The sequence below is a fragment of the Halichoerus grypus genome, chromosome 6 (assembly GCF_964656455.1).
Source record: "Halichoerus grypus chromosome 6, mHalGry1.hap1.1, whole genome shotgun sequence".
NCBI lineage: Eukaryota > Metazoa > Chordata > Mammalia > Carnivora > Phocidae > Halichoerus > Halichoerus grypus.
In genome coordinates, this window is record NC_135717.1 from 861,159 (window position 1) to 880,007 (window position 18,849).

Here is an 18,849-nt window from a genome sequence, read left to right on the forward strand (position 1 = left end):
TGACCCTCCTCCCTCTCATGCTCTCTATCATTTTCTCTCTCTCAATAAATAAATAAAAATCCTTAAAAAAATTATTAAAAAAAATAAAAGTAAAACGTTAAAAATTTTCAGTGTTATACTTTTATCTCCTTTTTAAAATGTAAAAAAGTATTTAATGAAAAACATCCAAATTTTGAATAAATGTTTTCAATACAACCAGATTCATAAATGTGTTTTTAACCAAAGAAAATAAATGTAATTGGTTGGACGCTATCTCACCTCCCCAGACACAGACACAACAATCACATGTGTGCACACATACATGGATGGGCATTTGCATGCCTTGTGCGGACCAGAATTCGCCCACAGCATGAGCTGGCACATGGGGAGTGTTGGGAGAAGATGTGAAAGTGGACATCCAGGGGCTTTACCAAGAGTGCACTTGGTCTACCTCTGCTGTTCTTTTTGGTCCTGATCTGGCTAAGACCACACCAAATTGTTGTGGGAACAAAACAATATCAAGTCAGATTTTTAAAATGCAGCTTTTGCCATTAACTGAAGTCTGCATTCATACAAAAAGTTGCCACTAAGCAGAAGTTAAGTGACCTCCGTACATCTTCTTACCACATCAAGATTAAGGGCTTCCTAAGATGTCCTCTGAGAACTGCCCTGTGGTCAGCAGGGAAGGAAGGACCTTGTAATATGATGGTCCACGGGGGAGCGGAGACAGACCTTGGAGCCTTGGTTAGCAAACCTCAAGAAATCTGCTTCAAAGGAAGAGGCCACAGTGCATGTCCACTTACACTATCCTCTATCAAGGGACCAGTGTTCTTCACCAAGAGGTCACTGTTATGATCTCTATTTTAAATACAGGGAAACCGAAGTATAGAAATGTTTGAAACACAGGCTCCTGAGTCCACATTTGCAATTCTTTCTCTGCTACCGATATTAGCTAGAGATGAGGGTGGAGAGGCAGGCAGGGACCAGACCATGCAGACTTTATCTTGAATGCAAAGAGGTATTGTTGAAAACTTAGAGACTGACCTTGAGCAGTGGACAGGGCACAAAGTTTATATATACTTCACACAACTGTACAAAAAAAATAAGTTTCTCTGTTTTCTAAAATGAAACTCAGCTTTTTTTTTGGAGCCCCCAGACTGCCGCAGGCCAGCAGCTGTTCTCATCCCAGCCTGCAGTTTTTGTTTGCTGTCTGTCTGGGTCCAATTCATCTCGACCTCAGTCACTGTCAGGCTCAAATCTTGGTTATTCCAAGCCTTCTTCCTCCAACTACTTCCTTTCTTCTTCGGTGGCATCTGGGGTTGGGGAAGCTGGATAGATAATCTCATGGCAGCAGAGGCTCTGGCATACATGCCAGCCAGTTCCTCCCTGGCCCCTGCAGGTAGTGAGACCTGTCCCACCACCTGCTCATGGGCTAACATTTGCTGCTGCTGGCCTCTGATCATGAGCTCATTAACGTGCATTGTTAACCTGTCCAGACCCTAAGTTACATGTTTCAGTGACCTTCTCAGGGTCCCATGCCAGTGCACGTGGGGGTTTTGGGAGTTTCCTATAACTTTCATGAGGAGTATGGCTCTAGAGGCACCATCTCAGGTCCTCTCCCTGTTTGACCACATCCTAGGTATCCTCTACTGCACTCTCCCTGCATTGGCACAGAGAAGTGTGCCTCTTCCAGAGGTAGAGAGGGGAAACCAGGCATGGACCCCTCTGCTTTTATATTATTCTTCTACTCATCTGAATTGTTTGTCATCTCAACTGAGGGTTGTAGCATGAGCATCGGGTCCATTCTCAGGGACCCAGACAGGTGTCTTCTCTTTCAAAGCTCTTCAAACTTCTCCCCAGAAGTTTGCCTGGGATGAGGGCTAGGTTCCCCAGCCCTGGAAATAATTTTTTACCTAGGTTGCAGGAAATTTCTCTCATATTATATCTTTGGGTTTCTTGCTCTAGGGTAAATCTCCGAAGCTTTGGTTCCTGGTTCTTTTTTCTCTCTTTTGAAAACCTTGCTTTTAAGATTGTGGCTTGCTATGAGCTTTTAGAAGTTTAGGTTTAAGGGCGCCTAGGTGGCTCAGTTGGTTAAGCGACTGCCTTCGGCTCAGGTCATGATCCTGGAGTCCTGGGATCGAGTCCTGCATCGGGATCCCTGCTCAGCAGGGAGTCTGCTTCTCCCTCTGACCTCCCCCCTCTCACACACACACACTCTCTCTCTCATTCTCTCTCTCTCAAATAAATAAAATCTTTAAAAGTTTAGGTTTAAAACTCAGAACTGAGCAATAACTTCTTTGGGCAGACCTTTCTTTGCAGCTATGAGTGTCACCTCCTGGCCTAGTCTTGATGGTGGAAAACTTCTCAGTAATGGAGAAGAGAAAATACATTGACATTATGCCCACATACACATTGTACTTTAAAACATTTATTCAGCTGCAGTATATATAAGACAGATTGAAGTGAGGCAGGAGCAGAAGTGGGAGAGCAAATAAACTGTTACTGCAGTCTAGGTAAGAGATGACAGTGACCACGGAAATGCAGAAACCTTACTCACCTTCACAGCTTCTCTTGTAGGTAGGTCATGAGCATGTGATCCAGTCTTTCAGGGGAAGAAGGGCTTCTGGAAAAAGATCTCCCTAATAAAAAAGAGATACTCATTAGGACAAACCCATTTTCAGTAAGGTATTTTTGGGATGCTTGGAAATAGTAGCCTTTTCACTAACATGAAGGGCCAACATTAAGGACCATGTCCTTATGCTGAGCTGACAGAGGAGAAAGGTGGAAGGAGCCAGGTAGAGATGGTGATATTGAGCTGCTGGTCGGCTTCCTTGCCTCTGGATTTCTGATAATATGAGATAACACACATCCTTATTGTTCAAGACATTTTTTGTTGTTTTTCCTCTTGTTGGTAGCCAAAAATACTGTTACCTGTAACTGGAAAAATTATTTCAATTCAGGACATATCAGCTATGAGACAAAAGAGAAAAGTGGGTGAATAAGCAATTGGATACATGCATCTGGGACTCAGAGAAGAGGTCTGGAGACAAGATGTGGAGAAGAGGATGCAGGACTATACCTTAGAAAAGCCAGCTCTGGAAAACCAGACTAAGAATGAGCAACCAGAGAACTCAGGAGGAAAATAAGGAGGGGGAGGCATTATTGAAGCCAAGGGAAGATGGATATTTCAAGAGGGAGAATTGACTAACCAGTTCCTGCTGCTGAGATAACAAGACAAAACATAAAGTGTCCACTGGGGTTAGTGATGGAGAGGTCACCATTGTCCTAGAATGGTCCCAGAAGCAAAAGAGGAAGTCAGACTAGTGGGTGAAGAGGACAATAAGGTGAAGGCATGGAGTCTGGATGGAAGAAGCAGAGAAGCTCTTACCCAGAAAGAAAAACAGTGAAGTACATTCTCCTAGTCCCACCCTGCTGGCCTAGCCTGGTTCAGCAGGTGACATCCCACTGCCCCTTTTCCACAAGACACTCTCTCTTCTGCTCAGACACATAGTCAATATTACCTTTACATTTGTAACTCATATCCTCAACAAATATTTATTGGGTGCCTGCTGTGTACACAGCACCCTGTTTGGCTTCAAGAGAATATAAGAAAAGATTAAATGGGGTCCCTGTCTTTGCCCAGGAGCTTATAGTTATGATTGTGGAGAAAAACCCACATCCTGAAACAACTGGACATTAAGTGTAAACATTGTATTTATGAGGTTGCAGGGCAGAGGCTGTAATCATGATTGGAGATCAGAGAATAAAAACTTCCCAGAGCAAGCCTGAAAAATTTGGGCTGGACTATCTAGGAAAATTTCACAGTGGGGGGTGCTCCAGCAGACCCTTAAAGACAGGAGATGTGGACTGGGGAGGGGACTGCTGAAGCCAAGCCATGTGTTTTGGTTGCAAATAACAAGAACTCACCTCAAAATAGATTTTCCCAGAAGGGGAATTTATTGGCTCCTAGACTTGAGATGGGCCTGGATCCAGGAATTTAGACAAGGTCTTCCCCACCTTCCCTCTGAATGCTGGCATCTCTGTTCTATTGCAGAGTAGCCTCATCTTGTGACAGAAGCATAGTTGCCAGCAACCTGGGCTACAAAGACACTTTGGAGGGTGAAAATGGGGTGCTGCTAATAGTTTTCTTGGGACAACAGGCATAAACTGGGACCCTGCTAGGAAAACTGGGGCACAAGATTATTATAAGCAAATGTTCACTCTGTGGCCACTGTCTGATGGCCCCTCCAGAATCACATGAAATGGGAGAGAGACAGTACTCCAAAGACTTTGTGCCATTACCAGATGAAGGAGGGACAAGAATGCTGGAATCCTAAAAGCAATGGTGTCCACTATTCATCATGAGTTGGCAATTCAGGGAAAAGAAGAGAAAAAGACCAAAGAGTAAAGCACAAATTTCAAAGTCAAGCTTACTAGATAAAGACAGAAGACTTAGAATTTGAGAGAGAGAAATCTGAACTTCATTTGACTGGTAAGGAAGACAGAACATTGTCCAAGGAATTAGTACATACAACGGATGTCTGGGGAGATGAATCTGGGAGTGAGTTCCAGGATATTTGGGAGGTTCAGAGAGGAGCTAGGGTTGTATACGTGGAGTCCTGAACTGTTGAGGGTGCTGGTATGGTGGAGGTGCAAAGAAAGATATATTCAGGAAGCAGGTGAAAAAAACAAAAAGAATCAGGAGATCTTCTTGGCTGATTGGGCATGAAGGACAGAGAAGAAGCAGACATACCAGTTCAAGCTTGGAGAAGCTAAAGTGGCAGGAATGGGAAGGTTACCAAGGGTAGCAATTTGCCAATGAGGCAAGTCTCTTGGGGTCATGTTAAATTTTGAAGAAGTTGTATGAATGGGGAGAACACAGGATTAAAACTGGTATACGATTTAAAGCCAAGATAATGAATAAAGTATCCCCAAAAGAGAGTAAGAAGTGGCCAGAATCAGGCCTGAGGAGGGCCTGCAACTAGGTAACGGGAGGAGGAGGAAACAGAAAGCCTATAGCAGGATTGGAAAAGAATGCTGAAGCAGCATAGAGGAGAGGCCACAGGTGACAAGCAACACCAGGTGCTTTGCTGAATTCCACATGAGAACTGGAAGCCTGCGAGAAGTTTACCTAGACAGATATTTACGACTTTTAAGAAAGTCGTTTCCTTATAATGGTCTAGCATTCAGGGTACTCAGGCTTGTGCTATGTAACAGACAGTCTCAAAGTCAATGCAGTTGAAAACAACAAAGGCTTATTTCCTGCTCAGATGTCCTGTCCCTGATGTATACACAAGCTCCTGGTCTACCTGCTCCACATTGTCCTCACCTCCGATGCCTGGGATGATAGAGTGATCAGTATTGGAAGTCTTGCTAGTTGCCTTTGCAGAAAGAAAAAAAAGTGGCCACAGGGGCCTCGCACTGGCCTTAAATCCTCCTGCCTGGGAGTTTCAGAGCTCACTGGTTGAAGCCAGTTGCACACCCAAGCAGGGGTCCAGGAAGCACAGTCCCAGCAGGTGCCCAGAAGGGGAGAACTGAAATAGTTGTTTAAGAGGAACAATGATTAGTGTGGTGGTAGAGATTGGACGTGAGGCTGAAGGAGGGGTACACAGTGGAATTTGCTTGTCTAATGCTCAGTTGTGTATCTGCTCTCCTCGGGATGTTATTCTTGGTGTTAAACCATAAGCCCCCTAAGGACAAGGATTATGCCCTTTAACCCTTTGTACATGGTGCTTATGCACCTCATTGTGTTAGGTAGGCTCCTTCAGGTGACAAAACTAGAGAGAGATTCTCCGATAACATCAGGGCTTCACCATAAGGACTCTCAGGGAGGAAGAAGTGTCTCAGTGCAGCCTTAAGAGAAGGAAATGTGTCTCCTCAAATCTGAGTGGCCACATAAACATTTGCATGTGGTGGCCTCATAATGAATACACCAATGATGTAAACTCAAGTTAGGCCAATTTTCCTACTGGAGACTGTCCTAGGAGCACTAGGAACAAAGGCCTGCTGGGTGGGATTGCTGACCCCTGCTGCCAGTGCTGCAGATGACAGCCAGTACGAGTACTCTGTCCTCTAACTGACATCGTCTGTAGGTCTCTGCAAAGGCTTTGGCTCTCTGAATCTGAGAGTCACAGAGGGAGGCATGATACTTTGAGTCAAAATTGCCAACAGAAATCAAATTGTATTCCCTCAGACATGTGAGCAGAGCATAAATATTTCATAGACACGAAGTCAGCTAGACAGAGATTTTAATTCCAGAAAGTGATCATAAGGTAAACTACAGGAGATGCGGCTTATGATTTGTCTCATGACACATTTTTAAGTAAGCAAAAGCCCTGTGGAATAAAAATAAACTTGCTCAGGTTCCCCAGTGAATGGGAAGCAGCTGAGTGGAGCAGAGACGAACTAATGTTTTCTTTTTCCATCTCGTAATTTTGTGATGTGATGTTATCTAGCATGTGGGACCCCTTGTATCACAGAATCTGTGTCACATGACTCTTGCTTACTCCATCCTTCAATAACAAACCAGGGCAAGGTCTTCTGTTTCCAATATTTTTCTAAATATTGTTAGAAATGACCTTGGAGAACCCTTTGCTCAGTGCTCGTTGAGCCCCCAACAGTGAGGAGCGAGTGCCTGCTTGTTGGTAATTGTCCATGTAAAATGTTGTATATGACTGGAAATGCAAATACAAAATTAGAAAAGTGAAAAGGGAGCCCACATTGAAAATGTGGCAGAAACACTCACCCTTGTGAGGACCTTTCAAACCTCCTGTTAGAATGATTCCTCCAGCGTCACCACACAACCAAAGCTGTGCCTTGACTTCCTTTAACCTCCAACATCACATCCTTTGCATGTGGCACTCACCTGTTGCCGTGAGATGGATCCAAACTCTCCTCTCCCCGCCATGAGGAATCTTTGGGTCCAGTGGGTGGTCAGAGTTGGAAGCCTCTGGAAATGATGTTGTATCTCTGGCAGACCACGCTGTTGATCGTGGGTCTTGTTGAGTGGGTGACTGGAAGACAAGCAGGGGCGGTGCCAGGCCTGCAGGGGAGCCTTGGGCGAATGCATGTGAGTGGGGAACTGGGAAGTCCACACAAACTCTGTGGCTCAATTAGCAGTGCTTACTAGCACTTGCATCTTGGTCTTCAGAAGGGTTAATATCAGGGGCAGCTGGACCAGGGGTGCAGGCCCCTCTGAGCTAGCTGGCTCACAGCTCTTCTGTCAACTTAAAATGATTTCAACTTAAAACTTAAAGATGGAGCTGCCTTTGTCTCCTCGATAACAAGATTTTGAATTCTTCTGCAAGCCTGCCTGTTGAGAAAGCACCCAGTTGCTGTATCTTGGAGCAGAGCAGCCAGGGCAGCTGCCCTCATTACTTAATGGGAAGCAAGCCTGCATTTCCGTTCCCTCATTTCCACCAAGGGAGGCATGAAAGTGCCTTGTGAGCTGTATGTATTACCCCAAAATTGAAAAATCTGGCAACTTCTATAACTACAGGTAAAAATATCTTGATTCACAGAGGTGTCACCATGCAAGGAGATGGTCACTTGTATCGAGGCGTCAGGTTGCCGTCTGAAACAGAGGAGAGCACATAGCAGTGTAAGGTAGGGAACAGCACATTGTTTTGAATGTAAGTCTTTATGCTGTACCGATTGGGAGAAATAAGAAAAATGTTTGGAACTGACTGGCACGTCTGCGGCCACCATCGAACATCTTTGTGCGTCACGGGCCATCACTCTCTCGTGGCTTAGAAACTCTGCCTGTTTTCATGTAGCAATGATTATACTCACTCCACAGCATTGTGGTATTTCCACTTCAGCACTGATGTTCTTTATTTTTAAATATCACCCTGGTCTGGTCACTGCTGAGGATTCCTAGTCTTAGGACCATGAGAACTCAGGAAAAAGAATCTAGTTCAGGATGAAATAACAACGATGCAAAGTTTCCAGTTTGTTTTCAACTTTGTGTTGGTTCCTGAGTGGGTTCTGAATAAGTAATAATCATCCTGATTTCCCAGTGACTTGATGTTCCATTTCTGGCCAGGCCCCTTTGCGACTCCCTTGAATCGCTGCATTAAATATTAAAGCCGCCTGCGCCCTGGTGGCTCCATCCTGGAGGCAGCGGCAGAGTTTTTGTGGAATAACTCCTTCTGGTTGGCTGCTAGATTTGTTCATTATTTTAATCTATGCATATTGGCTAGGACTGCAACATTGTCTCTTTTTGCATAAATACTAGTTTGAAATGAGGAGGAATCAATGACCCACCAGCCCAGCCCTGAGGAAAGGGAAGTCTCTGGTTCTTTGTAGTTGCCACACCTAGTGCTGGGCACTGACGCGGTGATCTTTGGAATACCCCGTGCCTTCCTGCCTTCAGCCCAGCAGGGACATTTAGGCCACCCCAGCCGGGCTCTGTTGGAAGACCTGCTTCATACAACATACTTTGCTGGGTACTGTCAGGAGGGTGGGGAAGCATAAGATTTGAGCTTGTAAGCTGCTTGGAGAGTGAATACATGTATACCTGGGAAAAAAAGACAACGACAGTCCAACCCCAAAGCAGTGTCCCGTGCTGAGAGGATGAGTCACACAGACGAGATCCTGCAGACGGGGAGCAGTTATACAAGGTGAGACTTCGACAGGGATGTGGACTTTGACATACATGCAGGGGATGGGGGGTTACACTGTGGGCATGGCATAGGGGGTGCAGACTCCTCAGCAGAGCCCAGCGATGTCAGCGGGCAGTGCTCACCGTGAGGGCCCAGCTGCCGGGGCGAGTCTGCTCTGGGCCTTGGAGTCTTTGAGGAAAACAGCCTTCATGAGTCAGATTTGAATGAAGGGCCCGACCCTGGACACTTTTCCCAGAGGGACTCAGGTCTGTTTTCAGTGTTGTTCATACGACTTTGTTCTTCGTAGACCAGGAATCGTCCTTTTTGCTACTGCCAGTCAAGCCCCATGCCAGGCTGAGCTGGGTTGGTGTGACCATTCCAAAAGCACTGTGATTCTATCTAGAGTTGTGCCTGAAGGGGAAGAAGAAATGAGGGGGGAGCGGGGAAGCACGTGCTCAAAGAGGGAGGGTGGAAAGGGGCAGGTGCGGACCTCCCAGGCAGCAGCCCCTGCCAGCCCCCCGAGGCCCAGGCAGGACCAGGGGCCCCCTGGAGTATTCTTTGGAAAGAGCTCCTGTGTCCTTCTCTGCCAGCAACTGAGACTATAAAAACAGATACTAATTGTAGCGATAAATTACCAGGCCCTTCCCAACAGGCCTTTGGGTCCCAGGCAGAGGGGTGCTGACTTCCCCAGCAAGATACCTTGGTGGTCCTCTCCCTCAACTGATAACCTCCGGCCACTCAATGAATAGCTCTTGGCGAGAATTCAGCTTAGCTGCTGGAGTCCATGTTTGGGTGTGAGTCACATTTGGCAGGGGGAATCCCAGGCACTTTAGGACCCTCCTGGGCAGCCAGCGGGGCCTGTCCGTGAGAAGGGCAGCCACCGAGGCACCAATAGCACCCCAGTCTCTGCTGCTTTAGACTCAGAACAGAACCAGTGATTCGGTGGTTCAGGAAAGGAGCTTACCCCTGCACCCACCACATGCACAAAAACCAACAGATTTAATGAGGAATTTGGAGTTCTGTCCTGTACTGGCTCCAGTTTAAGCTGAGGAGGAAGTTGGGGAATCTCACATTTTGGGATGCTCTTCTTCTTCTTCTTCTTTTTTTTTTTTTTTAAGATTTTATTTATTTGACAGAAGCACAGCGAGAGAGGGAACACAAGCAGGGGGAGTGGGAGAGCCCAATGCAGGGACTCAATCCCAGGACCCTGGGATCATGACCGGAGCTGAAGGCAGACACTTAACGACCGAGCCACCCAGGTGCCCCTGGGCTGCTCTTCTTTTTGATGGGCAAGTGGACCAAGGGGGCTGGAGCACTTCATGTGGTCCAAGCCCAGCCCCTGCTGGGCTTCACCATGTGGCCAAGTTCCTTTTCTTTCCAGACACCCTCGGGCCTTTCCTAGCACTCCGGACAGAGCAGAGACGGCCTCGTCAAAAGCATTTGAGCAGTTCATGGTGACTGCCAAGGACACAGTGCCATGAATACAAGATTTGACAGGGTGACTGTTGCTTTGCATGTGGCCATGTGAGGGGGCAGTTGGATGTGCTCGATGACCATCCATCCGTCAGCCACAGACCGTTGGGCTCTCTACTGGGTCTCCCTGCAACGAAATTCTTTCTGGCCTAGGATGGTGTTTGCAGCCCTGACCGTGAGTGCAGGTAGTTGGGAGAGGAAAATTCCGTCACTTAGGTCACACGGCCATGACAGGCTGGCTTTTCCATCAGCGGTACAGCCCCTGCAACACCAGACCTCGTGCCTGTCCTTAACTCGCATGTGTGGAGCTTAACTAGCTCTCTTTCCTCTAAGAACAGTTAGTGCTCATGCGTGCCTCGCACTTCCGTTGACACGTCACATCAGTTGTCACTGACTCAGCATGTCCAAGTGCCTCCTGTAGCTTGCTTGGAGCATAGCTGAAACACTCCTGGGATTGAAGTCCAATCCTGTTGAGTCTAAGCCGGAAGGAGGACGGAAGGTGCAGGGCGGTGAGCCTGCACGTGGAGACTGAAGCAGCAGTGCTTTCGCGAAGCGCAAACAGATCCAGCAAGAAGAGAGGGCAGCTCTGTAGAACAGGCACACACAAGGGAAATGAGTAATTATGCCATCAGCTTCAGGCTCACACTTCCGTAAGCAGCTGTAAGTCTTCCTAACCCTGCCAATCCAGGAGCAAGAATCAGGCGGGGAGGCAGGCCTGTATGCGCTGTGTATACAAGTGCATTGAAATTGAGTGTCGTGCTCACAGGACCCAATTCCTTTCCATTTTGCCTGATATGCTCCTTCAGGGTAAAGGTATAAAACACATTTAAGGTTCTTTACCTCCTTCCCTGCAATAGTAATTGGCAGTTACTCAACCCCCGTAGGCATCATAAATAAGGAACACACCAAGAGACTCTGTTGCTGCCATTAGAACACACTGGCTTTAGCTGGATTGAACCAGAGTCAACTGGTAGTGTGGAGAATGTAATGGTGTGCCCATGGTAAAATCGCCCCCACTTAAGGCCCTAATTTTTGTCACAAAGCCTGGGTTTTCTCCCGGCTAAGCAAATGGAGTTTGTGTGTTGACATGTTCACGCTAAAAGGAGTGAGTCAGAACATTGGTTGTCTACGTCAGGGCACCCTGGTAGGTGCTACACAGAATTCTGGAGCATCATTAGTAATGGAAGAGAGACTGTGATGTATTGCCTCCTACATGGTAAATACAGGAAGCAGACCAATACGTGACCATTTTCTGCTCTCTTGATAAGGCATGGAATTTATACCAACAGCACATGGTTACTTGGGTTTTATTCTATTGTGGCAAAAGGCACGTGACATAAAATTTACCATCTTAACCATTGTTAAGTGTACAGTAGTGTAACTATGTGCACGTTGTGCAACAGATCTCTAGAACTTTTCCATCTTGCAAAACTGAAGCTCTGTCCCCGTTGAACATTCACTCCCCATTCCCTCCCCCAACCGCTGGCACCCTCCCTTCTTACTCTCTGTCTCTATGAATTAGTGACTCCAGGGACCTCATGTGAGTGAAATCATAGAGTATTATCTGTCCTTCTGTGTCTGGTTTATGTCAATGAGCATAATACCCTCAGAGTTTATCCACTGTGTAGCAGGTGTCAGTGTTTCCTTCCTTTTTAAGACTGAATAATATACCATTGTGTGGATGGACCACATCATGTGTATCTACTCACTCACTGATGGACACTTGGGTTGGCTTTTGTGAATGCTGCTATGAACTTGGGTGTGAAAACCACAGTTGATGGGGTTCCTTGGTGGCTCAGTCAGTTAAGCGTCTGACTCTTGATCTCAGCTCATGTCTTGATCTCAGGGTTGTGAGTTCAAGCCCCATGTTCATTGAGCCTGCTTAAAAGAAAAAAAAGAGGGGCGCCTGGGTGGCTCAGTTGGTTGGGCAACTGCCTTCGGCTCAGGTCATGATCCTGGAGTCCTGGGATCGAGTCCTGCATCGGGCTCCCTGCTCAGCGGAGTCTGCTTCTCCCTCTGACCCTCCCCCCTCTCATGCTCTCTCTCTGTCTCATTCTTTCTCTCTCAAATAAATAAATAAATAAACCTTTTTAAAATATAAAAAAAAAAGAAAGAAAAAGAAAATCACAGTATCACAGTTGCTTGTTTTTAAAAGAAAAAAATCTCGATTTTCTGAATAAGAACTTTCTTGACTATTAATATTCTATTACTAACATATAAAAGGAGTACACCTGGCAATTGTATCACTAATATTTTCAACATCCTTGTGGAGGTAGTGATTTAATAGTTGTAGATAAAACAACAGCCTAGCTCTAACGTGTCCTCTGTGAGGCTCAGCACAAGTAGAATAAACCACCTTTTAAATTCTCAGTGGCCATAAAAATGGGAGGAGTTTTGCTCCTCAGAACAGAAAAACAAGTCTTGTAGGCAGGTGATTTGATGAAAGGAGAAGCAGGGATTGCTTATAGTTGACCTGCTCCGTATCCCTGAGGCAATAGTCCTCAGGGAGACTGAAGGACAGAAAGGCCACAAGAGGTCTCAGCTGAGGCAGGCCCAGGGCATACAGCCCTCAGCTCAACATGGACCCTGGGTCCTGTAGTCCCTGGAATATCTGGGTAATCCCCTTTCCTCATTGCAAGGTGGCCTGAGAGTGACAACTTGCTGTAGACTCCTTTGGGGGAAGGCCATTTGCATTTGCTGCGGTTTGTGTCATTCATTCCTCATAAGGACCTAGCTTCTCCTTCAGTTGGGGGGGGGGGAGCGGGCACAGGTCCAAGACCAGCTCAGATCTGGAAATGGAGCAAAAGACTGTGACTTCTCGTTGGGGTGGTTTCCCTTAGCCCCTGTTATTCATTCAATAATGACTTCTCTTAATTATATAGTTAGGTAATATCTTATTGGCTGGCTGTCCCTTAGGAATACCACATTTTATTAACCATCTTCATGGCATTTGTGCAGGTCACCCCCTCCCTCTTCAACACTCCAACCTTGCTGCCCTTACAAGAATTGTACCCACCTTGCTTTTGATAATTAAGTACAGCCACCTATGATTCTGGGATCTTGATATCCTCGTTGCTGTAAAGGGAGCCCATTCTATGACGGCGTCTCCTTTGCCTGCTCTGGCTTACAGAGCACAGACACTGCTGAGCTCCTCATCAATGCTGGTGCCCCCACCAGCCCAGTCCTCATTGATCTGATGAATGGAGTGTCTCTGAGCCTTCTGTGAAATGTGGTTGGCTGGTGTTTTGTTTCCAGCCTTATGAGGTACATTCACATTTCCATGCCCACTTTTCTGAGACTTGATTCCTTCTTCCACCATTTGCCACAGCAGTTATGACATTTATGTTTCAATTAGTGGGTCATCACTTTTTACAAACTTCCAAGAATCTTCCTAGATGCAAATTCACACTGCCTCCCAGCGTGTTAAATCTTATGTCCTGGGAAAGTGCTTCTGTATTGATAAACCCTCCCTTAACCCATCTGATATTCTGCCCCTTGATCCAGCATGTCTTGGTGGCACATCTTGGCTATGTCGTGCAGCTCCTTCAGGATACAATCTCTTTCTTCCCTGGCCAGGCGCAGCTCTTCCTTGTCTGGGTTATGTTGTGATTTGAACCTTCATGTCAGCCTAACAGCCAGAAGGGAAGTTGGGGACTATAGCCTTTGATAGGGTGAAGTAGACCACTACTGCAAGCCTAGAGCATTCAGAGGGACCTGGGGTTCAAAGACTTTTGGGTGTATCAACCTAGTTGTTCCCATCCCAAGTTTCAGGATCCCCCTCCTTCTAGTTGGGGCCTTGACCTTAGAATAGGGGATTTGCTAGGATTGAGAATTCAACCTTTTCTGGAGCTCTGCTGTCCAAATCATTAAGTCTTGGGCCTGACTCTCAGTTCCTCCTGCAAGATGCGGGGTCTCTCTGAGTGCCACTAGAGAAGCTCTGGGGGTGTCCACACTTCACCTTGAGTTGGTGATTAACCAACCTCAGCCTTTCCTTATCTTCTTCCAGTGCATCAATAGCATCCAGCAACAGCCACCCTGTCCCAGTGTCCTGTTACAACTTCCCCACACCTCCCAAATTCACCAGCTAATGTCATTCCTTATCACTGTTAGTTTTTTTTTTAATTAGTAGATTTCATTTTGTAAGACAGTTTTAGGTTTACAGGAAAACTTGGGCAGACAATACAAAGAATTCCCATATACTGCCTCTCCTACACAATTTCCCCTGCTACTACCATCTTGCATTGGTGAGGTACATTTGTTACAATCAATGAACCAATATTGATACATTATTACTAACTAAAACCCACAGTTTATGTTCAAGTTGTCTCTTTGTGTTGTCCAATTCTATTGGTTTTGACAAAAGCATGTCATTTGTCAAATGTATCCACCATTACATTACCATTTAGAATAGTATCTGCCCTAAAAATCTTTGGTGCTTCACCTATTTATTCTTCCCTCTGAAAACCCTAGCAGTCATTAATTTTTTTCACTATCTGCATAGTTTTGCCTTTTCCAGACCATCATATGGTTGGAATCATACTGGGTGTAGCCTTTTCAGATTGCTTTCTTTTTCCACTTATACATTTAAGTTTCCTCCATGTCTTCTACTGGCCTGATAGCTCATTTCTTTTCAGTGGTGAGTAATATTGTCTAGATGGACCACAGTTCATTGGTTTATCTATTGAAGAACATCTGGGTTTTTTCCAGGTTTTGGCAATTATGAATAAAGCTCCTGTAAACATTTGTGTGCAGGTTTTTGTGTGGATCTATGTTTACAATTTGATTGGGTAAATACTTAGGAGTGTCATTGCTGAGTCATATGGTAACAGTATGTTTAGCTTTGTAAGAAACTGCTTAACTATCCTTCACCAGCAATGAGTGGGATTTTCTGTTGCTCTGTATCTTCACCAGCATATAGTGTTGCACATGTTCTGGATTTTGTCACTCTAGTAATTGTGTAGTGGCATCTCATTGTTGTTTTAATTTACATTTCCCTAACGACTCCTGACATGAAGTGTCTTTCCATGTGCTTACTTGCCTTCTGTGCATCTTCTCTTGTGTGTCTGTCAGATTTTTAACCATTTTTAAATTGGGTTGTTTGTTTTCTTGTTGCATTTTAAGAGTTCTTTGTATATTTTGGATGCAAGTCCTTTATCAGATACTTACTTTGTAAATATTCTCTCCCAGTCTGTGTCTGTCTTCATTCTTTTAGCATGTTTTTCACAGAGCAGAAGTTTTTAATTTTAATAAAGTCCAGCTCATCAATATTTTTCTTCATTGATCATGGTTTTGGCATTGTATTTAAAAATTCATTGCCAGGGGCGCCTGGGTAGCTCAGTTGGTTAAGTGTCTGCCTTTGGCTCAGGTCGTGATTTCAGGGTCCTGGGATTGAGCCCTGCATCGGGCTCCCTGGTCAGCGGGGAGTCTGCTTCTCCGTCTCTCTCTCTCTGCCCCACTAGCTCCTGTTCTCTCTCTCTCTCTCTCAAATAAATAAATACAATCTTAAAAAAAATAAAATAAATTCATTGTCAAACCCAAGGTCACATAGATTTTCTCCTATTTTCTTGTAGAAGTTTTATACTTTCGAATTTTATAATTAGGTGGCTTTAAGTTATAATCCAGTTTGTGTAAATTTTTGTGAAATTTGTGAAGTCTGTGTCTAGATTCATTTTTTGCATGTAGATGTCCAATTGTTCCCACACCATTTGCTGAGAAAACTATTCTGCCTCCATTAAATTTTCTTTGCTCCTTTGTCAAAGATAAGTTGACTATGTTTGTGTGGTCTGTTCCCAGGTTCTTTGTTCTGTCCCATTGATCTATTTGTCTACTCTTTAGCTGATACCCTCCTGTCATTTTTACTGTAGCTTCATAGTAAGTCTTGAAGTCAGACAGCATTAATAGCTTAAACAATTGTTTCACTACACGTGTCAGGGATTATCAGAGCTCGATCTATGACCTCCAGTGGAGGGTTCTCATCACCAGCCTCATTGCCAGCTAGCAGGTGATCCAGCTCAAAGGTTCCATGTTCGATTTTCTTTCCTGGGACTACTCTTGGTACCAACTGTCACTCCCTGGAAATGGACTCTGAGATGGAGAGTTGCTGCAGGGACTTATTAAGCGGTACATTAATGAACAACACCTTTAAGGACATGAGGGAGGTAGGGTAGGGCAGAGGGTGAGGTTGAAGTGCAATTAGTTGCAGCAGACTGTACACCTAGGTTGTAGGGCTGGATGCCCTTTCTTGGTAGTCCCAAGTTGAGGCAAAAGGACTGGGCCATTGTAGCCCTGCATTAACTAGCTATTTAGTGCAGGCTCCCTCAAGAAGGAGTGTAACTTTGGGTGAGAAAGTTTCCTTTAGTTCGGCGAAGTTCCCTTGGAAAGAGATGCAGCTGGGGGAATGAGCCTCAATCTTGAAGCACTCTGGACGGTGCATCACAGTGTGTACCACACAGTACTTTAGATCTTAGCAGAAACATTACTCATCAGAGAAGACTTCTCCACTTATAGATGAAGCTTGAGGTTACATGGTTTGCCCAGTTTACCTCACTGTTAGGAGATCTTTTAAGCTATTAACAAAATCTGGAGGCCTACCTCTGTACCATGAGGATTGCTGATACTGAGAATTTAAAATTAATCTATATTTTAAAATATTAGCCTGGCATTTAGGATAGGAATTGTGGTTTCTTGCCCAAAGAAAGAATGGGTATGAAGGGAAAAAATACAGAAGAGTTACTTGAACAGCTTTCTGTAGCTAATCTGGTCTCAGGACCTCCACAGGCAAGAGTACCTGCTTGCCTGGTGTTCCAGTCAGGCTTGGTTATATGGTCACCAATCAAATTGTCAGGAAAAGATTAGACTTGCTTAATCAAGCAAGGACAAAGGCTAGGAGATGAACTGCCCTTCTGCCAATATTAATAGAAGCAAGGATTAGAAATTAGTTGGTGGCTTAACTGATATTTTTAGAATTCCACTTGAAAGGGATAAGGATTCTAAAAACAGGAAAGTGGTAAATGCTACATAAGTCAGTAAAGGATCATAGTTAGCTTCATGTCCTTTGTAAAGAAACTATTACAAATTATGTGGGAGGATTTAGCTTTAAAATTGCTTGAAAAGCAGAATGTGATCTGAGACAGGCAGCCTAGATTTATGAGAGGAAACATGCCCATAAGTTGTGTTGGAGATTTTAAAAGATATTATATTTATGACAGACAATGAGAATGCTTTGTGTAGCCTGCATCTGTGAAGAATTTGATAATGCTCTACTTAAAGATTTATTCTGAAGGTAAGAAGTAGAAAAAGATGTAAAAAGAAATCCTGCATTTCCAAAGCACTGCATCTTCATGCAGATGCTCATTCCAGCTATGTTGGTAGCAAAGGAAGAGTGATTTGTTAATTATCCCCCACGCCATGCATGGAGCCTAGCACAGAGAGAAGGCTTGGTTGTTGATTACTATGTGCATGAGCAGATGGATTAATCTTCTTTCACCAGTACCTATTTAAGCAGGAAGTCTAAGGAGTGAGGAATGACTCCTACATGTTGTTAAAATCACTCTCTTTACCATTTATTTCAATTGGAAGGAGCAAGGACTTCTTTCCATGAAGGACAACCAGCTTTGTAGAGTCCTTATTGAAGCCTTGCCCAAGGATGCGGTCTTTTGGAGAGACAACTGGTGAATATCTTCTGGGCAGATAGAACCACCAATGGGCAATGGAAACCTTCATCTAGAAGCATATGAAGATTCTAGGAAGCAAGGCTGAAGTAGAAAGAGGCAAGACTGTGGTTCCATGGACAAACGGGGGCAACCACTAGGGATCTGGGTTTTCAAGAAGTGCAACACTCAGCAGGTAGATGGGAGTCCCTAAGTCAGGACATTAGGACAGTGCTGCCAAAAAGACAGTAGTGGTAGGAGGTCCTGTGACCTACAAATTCAGTGCTCTATGGCTCCTGTTAGGGAAATAGGGAGCCCAGGAACAGATCCAGATCTCCAAGTCAGTATAGTCAGGTGGCCCAGCTCTCCTAGGAATGGAGAGTCATGGAAAAAATGAATATCACTTAAGTGAACAAAAACAAGACAAGAATGTCCACCCTCATTACTCCCATTTGACATCATGCTGGAAGTCCTAGCTAATGCAATAAGACAGGAAAAGGAAATAAAGTATACAGTTTGAGAAGGAAGAAATAAACTGTTTGCAGATGATATGATTGTCAAAAATCCCAATGAATTGACTAAATGAATAAATAATAAAAATCCTGGAACTAATAGCAATTATAGCAAACTTGCCAGATACAGGGTTAATATACATAAGTTAATTATTTTCCTGTATACCATCGATGAGGAATTAGAACTTGAAGTTAAAAACACAATAACATTTACAAAGTGGACCATGCAGCTGAACCTGCAACTCCCATCTTGAGCCTTTGTATTTGCTGTTCCCTTTACCTAGAAGGCCTATCTCCCAAGTGTCCAAATGACTAACTCCTTCACGTACTTCACATCTTCTCTCAGAAAGTTATCTTCCTGGAGGATTCTGGGAAGATGGCTAAGTAGGAAGCGTCAGGAATCGGTTTCCCTCCTGGACAGCAATTGCACGGCAGAATCTGTCTGATGTATTTGGGAACTCTGGAGTCTACTGAAGGCTTGCAACTTGCAGGGGAAGTCTTAGATAGCAAATTGCAGTTAATGTGGTGAATTTCAACTCTTGTACAGTAGCAGTTACCATCCCTCATCCCAAGACCAGTGGCAGGCACCTGTGCATGGGTTTCTGGAGCAGCTGGCATGCAGGTTGTGGGAGC